Source organism: Ictidomys tridecemlineatus, unplaced genomic scaffold (assembly GCF_052094955.1).
Source record: "Ictidomys tridecemlineatus isolate mIctTri1 unplaced genomic scaffold, mIctTri1.hap1 Scaffold_185, whole genome shotgun sequence".
NCBI lineage: Eukaryota > Metazoa > Chordata > Mammalia > Rodentia > Sciuridae > Ictidomys > Ictidomys tridecemlineatus.
The window spans coordinates 236,270-244,817 of record NW_027521597.1 but is presented as its reverse complement, the minus strand read 5'-3'; positions in this window follow the sequence as shown (position 1 = coordinate 244,817).

Here is an 8,548-nt window from a genome sequence, read left to right as displayed (position 1 = left end):
CCACCACGAGAGGTGCGGCCAGGGGGGGTGGGCAGGCAGTGTGATGGGGTGAGGGGTGTGCATGCAGTACGTGGTGTACGTGCGTGTGTGGTGCATGCGTGTGTAGAAATGGGGGTGGGGGGCAAGTGTGTTAAGGATGTGTGTGTGGTGACCATTGTGTGTCTTTGGATGTGCACCTGGTGCTATGTGTGAGGTGGTGCGTGTGGCGGGCGTGTTTGTGACACGCCTGTGTAGTGAGGTGTGTGTGTGCTTCTGCAGAGGCGGCCCTGTGGCAGGCAGAGCCCAGGTGGACGAAGGGAAAGAGGCCTGAGGTCAGCCCCTTCCCTGGACAGCGCACGGGCAAACTCCACCTCGTGAGGGCCACCACGTGACTGCACGTGAGACGCAGCGACCAGGTGCCCCACACGCCATGCCTACATGCTCCCCAGCAATTTACTCCCTCAGGATCCAGCAGACTAAGGATCAGCCTCCTGGCCCAGCCTCGCACACCACAGTGTGTTCTCTGCTCTCTAATTAAGCGGCAGTTTCTTAAATCAAATTTGTAACCCATGTTCATCATTTCATATGCTGAGGTGGGTGACGCACAACCATATAAACACCTAGGAGTGCTTAATTACGTACAATCACACGTGCGCACAGACACACACATAGAGATGTCACGGCCAGACACTCCCAGGCCACACTTCCTGCCACCCCTCCTGGGCACGTGCTCCTGGCTGAGCTGCATGGCCACTGCGGGAGGACCTGGGACGTGGCCGTCCCTGCTGTGCCTCTGCCTGCCTGGCCCTGCACAGTGCTGAGGACCCAGTGTTGGGCAGAATCCTCCTCTGCAGGCTCAGACCCCCGGGTTCAAGATGGAGTCAATACAGGAGATGAAGGAGCTTCAGAGACCTGGCAGGAGACAGCCCAGTCCCGGCCGGCCCTCCTGAGGGACAGCACCTCCCAACCCCTGGCAGGGCCCAGCCCTCCCCAGGGCCATCCTCGCCCTGCACTGGGAGTGGGAAGGCCAGACTCCTGCGTCCTGCCAGCCTGGCATGGCCGGTGTGTCAGCCGTCACCTCCACTCCCAGCCCCTCGGTGTTGACGGTCTCAGCGGACGAGAGCCCCGTCGCCGTCGGTGTGGGTTTATCTAGTTTCTGCATCACACGAGGAACAGCAGCAAATGATGATAAAGGACTTGGGTGTTTCTAACCCTTCCCAAGTCCACCCCTCCCGGGCAGCTGTTCACGCTCATGTGGCCTGTCCAGGTCTGCAGGCGGTCAGGGGAGAGGAGGCCGACGGGCCAATCAGCAGTCTGCACATGACGCTGCACTGGGACCGTGGCTGTCCTTCCTCCCGCTCCTCACAGAGCCTGTGTGCCCTGAGAACCACAGCAGGCAGCGGCGGCGGGTCCCCCTGTCCCCACACAGACCCAGATCCCTCCTCATGCAGTCCAGAGGCTGGGAAAGCAGCAGCTGGGCTTCAGGCCCAGAGCCGTGCAGCCCCTGGCCAGGGCAGTGACTGAGGAGGACACTGTGGAAGCCTCTCTCCTCTCAGACACTCAGGCCTCTGGCTCTTCCTCCGGCTCTTCCTCGGGCAGCCAGGAAGGCTGGGCACAGCCTTGGGCCTCACCGAGAGCAGCTCCAGTGCTCTAACAGCCTCAAAAGGTCTATCATCGAGCCCTCACCAGCCCAGAATGGGCCTCCACGGCCCTGCCCATTGCCCCTGCCTGGCTCTGGGACTCATGCACACATTATAATGGGAAGAATTTTTTTTTTTAATTTAACAGATACTGCTTATGAATTTCAAGGGCCAAGAACTGTGTTGTGACTCCTAAGTCCTTTGTCCATTTTTAGAAATAAACTGATGGGCGTAGCAGACATGCCAGCGCCCTGCGTTGGCTGCCACCCTCACGATGTCACGGATCCATGACCCCCACATTGAGCCACAACAATGACCATAATCGCATTAAGCACCTCCATGCGTTAAGCCCACCCCTTCGCACCGGCCACCTGGGTTCACAGAATGACGCTTCACTTCCAAAATGAAGAGCTAACTAGATAAACGAAAGCAGAATCCTATTTACTCAATCAACACTCTGCCCTCAGAGCAGCTGCCGAAGACAGGCATGCCAAGGCCAAGCGGAAAGTCCCGGGGAATTAGGGCACAGGGACATTGTGCTCGGGTGGCCGGCCGCAGACGCTCATCTCCCCCACACGCTGTCAACCAACTGCAGAAGAAGCTCTTGGATCGCGTGCTTTGCCCCGGGAACGGGCTCCCCTGCCATCGGGATTTGCAGTCAAAGCTCGATCCACAGTCACAGGGGAAGCGCTGGCTGTTCCCTCCATGCAGGAAGGACTGGTGGGGGCACGCCTGGCTCTGTCCCCCCAGCCTCCGCGTCCCCTGTCCTCTGAGTTCTGTTCTACTCTTCCTGCACCGAGTGGCATCACCAGAGACAGTGTGTGCTGCAGCACCATGGTGTCCCAGTGACTCCAAGACTTCAAGAAAAATATTTCAGAGCCTTTGCAGGAAGAAAGTGGAAATTTTTACAGTTCCAGCTGTTGTCTTAACTTAGTGTTCCAAAAGCCATGTGACCTAGGGGACAAAGGAATGGCCTTCCTCTCCCCTCCTCCTCTCCACCTCACATGCCTCTGCACCCAAGGAGCTGCAGGATCTAAAACCAGGTCCCCTGACACCCACTATGTCCCCACCCTCACTAGCCCAGAAACAGCAGCACCTGCCATCTCCCCTGGAAGCCAAGGACAGCTGTCCTCAGAGGAGGGAAAATGGCGGGTAAGCGCGGCCCAGGTCCTCTGCCCTGCAGCCCCACACTGCAGCCACGCTTCCTCCTGGCCTTCTGGCCACCCCAAACGTGAGCAGGACCTGCCCCTGTAGAGCTCCATCCAATGAGAACCACAGTCTGCCTCTCCAGGCTGACCACCCTATTCATCTTCACACACCCTGCAAGACTGACCAGCCGGGTGGGGGACAGATGAGCCACGGGTGGCCTGTGTGTCCACACAAAGGGGAAGTGTGGAAGAGATTCCCAGGCTTCCCATTCTCACCCTAAAACATCAGAGTCATGGAAAGGGCTGTTTAACAGCTCTTTCCCACTCCATCCCGGGCAACAGGTCACAGTGGTCACTGCTGCCTCTCTCTTCCTCCGGCTGGACTCCAGTCTGCAGCCTGCTACCTGGAAGGCCCTGCATCTCCCCGGGAACCACCCACTCTCCCAGGTGCTCACTCCCAGATCCAAGGCCTGCCCCTGGGGCTACTGACCCCCAGGGGCACAAAGAGCAAGTCAGCAAGATCAGGGATGCCCCTTCCTGACCTTTCACAGGCCGGGCAAAGGGCTCTGGAACTCGGAGCATTAGAGGCGACGGGCTCAGGGTGGGCAACCTGGCTGGCGAGGCCCTAGGGGGCGAGGCAAATGTGGCACTTTCCCGTGGCTGTCTCAAAGACACCTGCGCCTTCACGACGTCCCCCTGTCCCCAGCCTCGTCCTGACTCCCTGACTACCCTACCTGTTTTCTACACACTGACACACCAGAGTCTGCTCCTGAGCAAACGTAGCTTCTGTGAAAGGCTGTCCCCTGCCACCCCCAAGACACACTGCTCGAGGAACAGGACTGCTGGCTGACACTGCTGTCCTGCCTCATTCCGCCTCACACCCACCTCCCAGGAGACAGAGACTTTCCTGCTGCTTGAAAGACGGTGGCCTGGAGCAGTCACCTCGGAAGACCCAGGACCAGTGCCTTCCCACAGGGAGATGCAGAAAAAAATCCCTGGGCCACTTGCCCCCCACACGGCCCTCACTTCCCTGTGTCCCTAAATCATGGCCTGCCCCAGAACACCCTGACACGGGCAGGCACGCTCCACCTCAGAGGAGCCCTGACATCTTAACATGCATGCCCTTCCCCAAAACTGACACCCCAGAAGGGAACGGCGCAGTGGAGAATATGTGGCCCAAATGAGGGGGCTGGGACAAACCATTTGCTGGACCTCACCGTCACCTGACACAGGACACTAGCAAAGGACAGTCCTCTGAGACATCTTGGAGGAAATGACCCCTTGGCAGAACTGACAGCTACCTCAGAAGCAAGGGCCACCACCCTGGGACAGAACCGCCTCTCCTGAAATAGGTCACTAAGCTGGCAGGAGGCCTGGCCTCTAGCTCCAGGTCAGGGCCCACGGAGTCAGGATGAGCAGGCCCTGCCTGCGCAGGCTCCAGGCAGCCTCCTCCCCGACTCCATCTTCTGTCCACTGCTACCAGGATCCAAAATCAGAAGGGCAATGTCCAGCAGGATGGAGGTCACAGGACCTGAGTGGCTCACACCTACCTGTTTCCTGAGCAGCAGCAGCAGCCCACTCTAAGGCAGGCCAGCGGCTATGCATGTGGCTGGCCCTTCCACAGGAAGCCAGACCTAATGAGGAAGCACATCTTGGGGCCCCTGGAGCTCTCCCTCGGCTCAGTTCTCCCTTCAGGGCAACGGGTACACCAGGCAGTGCCTGCAGGGTCTGTGGACAGGGCCCCCAGCTGCCACAGGCAGTGGGAGCCACCCAGGGAGGCAAGTCCCCCAGTCCCTCACCTCCATGACAGCAGGCCAGGATGAGCTCAGGTGCACCAGCACCGGCACAAGGAGCCTGACCTGGGCCAGGAAGTTTCCAGGAGTGTGGGCCTGGGCCAGTGTCCCCCAGTTCAAGGAGACCTGCTGTTCCCTCGGAAGATCCAGGACCAGTCCCTTCCCTGTCTACATCTGCATGCCTCCATGGATTCCCAAGAAGCGAGACCAGAGAGACCTCCAATCTAGAGAGGCAGAAAAGCAAGGGGACTGAAACTTGGGGCTGGGATTTGAGCGCTCAGGCTGCCGAGGATTCTGCTCTCCTGTCGGAACATAAGGGTCAAGGATCCAGTCTGGAAAATGGCTTGTTGCATGAGGTATCAGCAGGGGTGGCGGGCACTCAAGTCTGGCCTCTGACACAAGTGCATGTCCAGCCCCGCGTCCACCCAGCCCAGGCCAGCTCCGCGCCAGCCCCAGACCGGACTGCCAGCATAGAACGCTGGTGCCATCTACCGAGGGCCAGCGGCGCGCTGGCGGGTGCCACTGCCACCCAGCCTTGCGGGGCCAGAGACGGGAACAGCAGCTTCGGCTTAAGCCGGAGGTTACTCGGCAGCGCGAGAGGCATCGAGGACTCAGCACGCCCGCACCCCGCGCTTCATCTGAATCCCGCGATCCGCGCGAGAATCCCGATGCGCGCGGGTACACGGGTTCCGCGCAGGGGCGGACTGGGAAAGCTCGCGCCGCCGGCCGCTCCGGCCCCGCAGTGGCGCTCGCCGAGCTTCAGCAGAGCGCGGCAGCGGGGCGGCGGCGGAACGTGCTGGAAGCCGAGTTGGGCGCAGGGGTCGCCACCAGCCGCGAGCGGCTAGGAGCGCGGAGGACGATGCCCGAGGAAACTGTGTGCAGCCCGAGGACAATTACCTTCTTTCAGGGAACTGCGCGTGGATCACCAGGACGAGGAAGCAGCAGAGCGCGGCCCCTGCGAGTGCCCAGAGCGCCTTCAGGAGCTGCATCGCGGAGTGCCAACTCGGCCGACGCCCCCGAAGTCGCGCAGCGAAGGTCCAGGCGCTGCATCAGCGCCCCGCCAGGTGCAGCCGCCGCGGCCGCTCGGCTCGCGCCCTCCATCCGCCTCCAACGCCGCGCTCCGCCGCGACTGGAGGCGCCACTCGGGGAGGCGATTTGTGTCTTTTTGGGCAGGGGGGAGGGGAGCGGGCGCGGGGGGAGGGCGCCAGGGAGGGGGCGGGCGGGGGGGGGAAGGTTAGCGGAAAGTCTCGGGCCGCGGCGGCCGCAGCTCCGGCCACTCGGCCACCATCGCGGGCTGCGGGGCGCCGGGGGCCCGAGCGCGGGGGAGCGGCCGCCGCGGCCCCATGAATCAGCCCCGCCGCCGCCCCCGGAGCCGCGCCGCCAGCAGGGCCCGGACGGCGGCCCGCGGATTGCGCAACGGCCGGGCGGCGCGGGGTGGGGGGGTCCGGCGCGGCCCCGGCCGGGCCCTCCTCGCCTGTCGCCCCCCGCTCGTTGCTCGGCGTCGCCCTTCTCCTCCTCCTCCTCCTCTTCCTTTTTCTCCTCCTCCTCCTCCTCCTCCTCCTCCGCCGCCGCCGCCGCCGCCTCTGCCGCTGGCCGCTCTCTCTCCGGCCCGGGGCTCAAGGGGCCCCGCGCCGCCGCCACCACCGCCGCCGCGGCGGGGCCAGGCTCGGGCCGGGGATGTGCGCCGAGCGCGGGGCTGCCGCACCATCGCCGATTCCGGGGCCCGCTCTGCCGGCCCGAGCCCGCCGCGATCGAACTTGCGCGGCCCGGGGCTGCTGCGCGAGTCCCCCCCGGACGGTGCTGGCCTCCGCACTCCCCGGAGCCCGCGCCTCCGCCGCTGCGGCCGGGACGAGGTCGGGGCCTGGCGCGTCCGCGGCTGCCCGCGCTGGCTGGAGCTGCCGGTGGCGGTGCCGGTGGTGGCTGCGCCGACAGGTGGGGCCGGCGACGCTGCGCGCTTCACCGCCTGCGGGACGCCGCTGCTCCGGCCCGGTGGCGCGCGCCCGCCGCTCGGCTCGGCGCCGGCCCCTTTTGGGGAGGCGGCGGGAGGGGAGCGCCGCGCAGGTCTCCGCTAGCACAGGCGGCTGGGGCCGCGGAGGGGAACCCCGGGGACCCGGTCGTCTTGCAGCGCCCCCGCCTGGCCCGCCAGCGGGTCAGGTGGGGCTAGTCCAGCGGAAAACTGCGGGTCGGGCTCCACCTAGGTGTACAGGAGCCTCACTGCAGAGCTAGCCGCGGCCGGCGCTGGGAGTGAAGGACCAAAGGCCTGAAGTGGTGCCAGCCCCCCTCGCACCCCACTGCTCAGCGAGAGACAGTGGAACCCAGGCCCAGGCTCGGCAACTGCCCGGAACTGTTCTGCAGCTGGACCCTCTCAGAGAAGGCTGCTCTTGGGGGAGGTGGTTCCACGGGTTTTGAAAATGGCACATCTTCCTGAAAACACACACACACACACACACACACACACACACACACACACACAGAGTCGCTCCAGGATGATGCTGTGTGTGCCAGCCTCCACACAGCTGCCCTGTTTCTCAGGGCATGTAGCACAGGTCCCCTCCAGAGGAACTCAGCAGGTACCTCCCATGCTGCCTCCATCCTCCCCTTCCTGTCCTGTCCAGAACCCAGCACCCACAAAGGTAAGGTAAGCCTCAAGGCTGTCTTGCCTGAATTGAACTTCAGGAGCCCAGCAAGAGCTGTGGGCGGCAATCAGCGCTCCAGCTCCTGGCTGGCTGGGCTGGCCTGCATGGAGGGGTCAAGAAGGAGCCTCAGCCCACCTGCTTCATGAAGGCTGTTTCTGCTGTGCATTAAGTATCTATGTACCCAGAAGAGAAAGAGGCCGGGCATGAAGGGCTCTTAGAGGTCAGCTAGAGCAAGTCCCTCAGTGCCCATTTGGGGAAACTGAGGCCTGTAGATGCTTGGCAGCTGGCACTAGTCAACCAGTAAGTGAAGGGCAGAGCCATGCTTGATGTGTCTGCCTGGCCCAAGTCCCTGGTCAGAAGAGAGACAAGCAACGCCTCACCTCTGCCTGCATCACCCCTCCCCTGTCCCTGAAGATGGCCAGGAGAGAGGAGTGCCAGAGTCCTTCGACCCGGAGAGGTGGTCCCAGATGACAGCAGCCAGGCAACCCTGGGCCTGCCTCAGAGGGACTAAATCTTGTCTCCCTCAAGCAGTCCCTGGAAAAGCCCCACCTCCGTAGACACCCACTGTGCCCTCTCCTCACCCGGAGACACTTTCCAGTGTGTCTCCCTCTCTGGCGGAGTCGCACACCCTGCCCCGCCCAGCCCGCAGAGCCTGACCTCTGCCAAGGTCACTGGCCTGCACACCGACCTGGAGCAGAGTCCTCCGCCTCAGTGGGCTCAGGGTCTTCTAGGTGTTCCTCACACACACCCCAGCAGGACCCCAGAGGGACCTCAATCAAGAAACAAGGCCACCTCTGACATGGGTTGTGTCCCCAATCAGGCGCATATTATTTGAAATCTTGAAGATTGAACACTATCTTAAAATTCACTAAAGGAACTTTAAAAAGAACTGTTTGGAGGATCCGACTGTAAAGAGGATTGAGAGAAGAAAGGAAAATAAAGTTGTAAAGAGAGGATAGCCTGCTCACTTTCCTCAGGTGGGACTTGGGTGCCCAGGGTGGCTGAGGTCTCCTGTTAGGAAAAGCACACGGCTCAGCTGGTTCCCTCGAAGGAGAGCACAGGTGGGAAGGGCAAAGCTCCACCAGGAAGAGCTGGTCGGCTGTGCAGACCATGGAGGCCCCTACCCCTGGACACTCAGCTCTGGATGGCAGCAGGTGAAACTCACACAGGCCTCAGGAGGAGACCCGTTGGAAATGACAGCACTACCATGAACTGGCAGGTCAGAGAGGGCAAGGGGAGCTGAGCTCCATGCTGCACAAAAGGGAAGACCACCGGGAGGATGCCCACATGCTCCAGGACAGACTGGGAGTGAAAGAGAGCCCAGTCCCAGGGGTAGAGGTGGACGGGCCAGC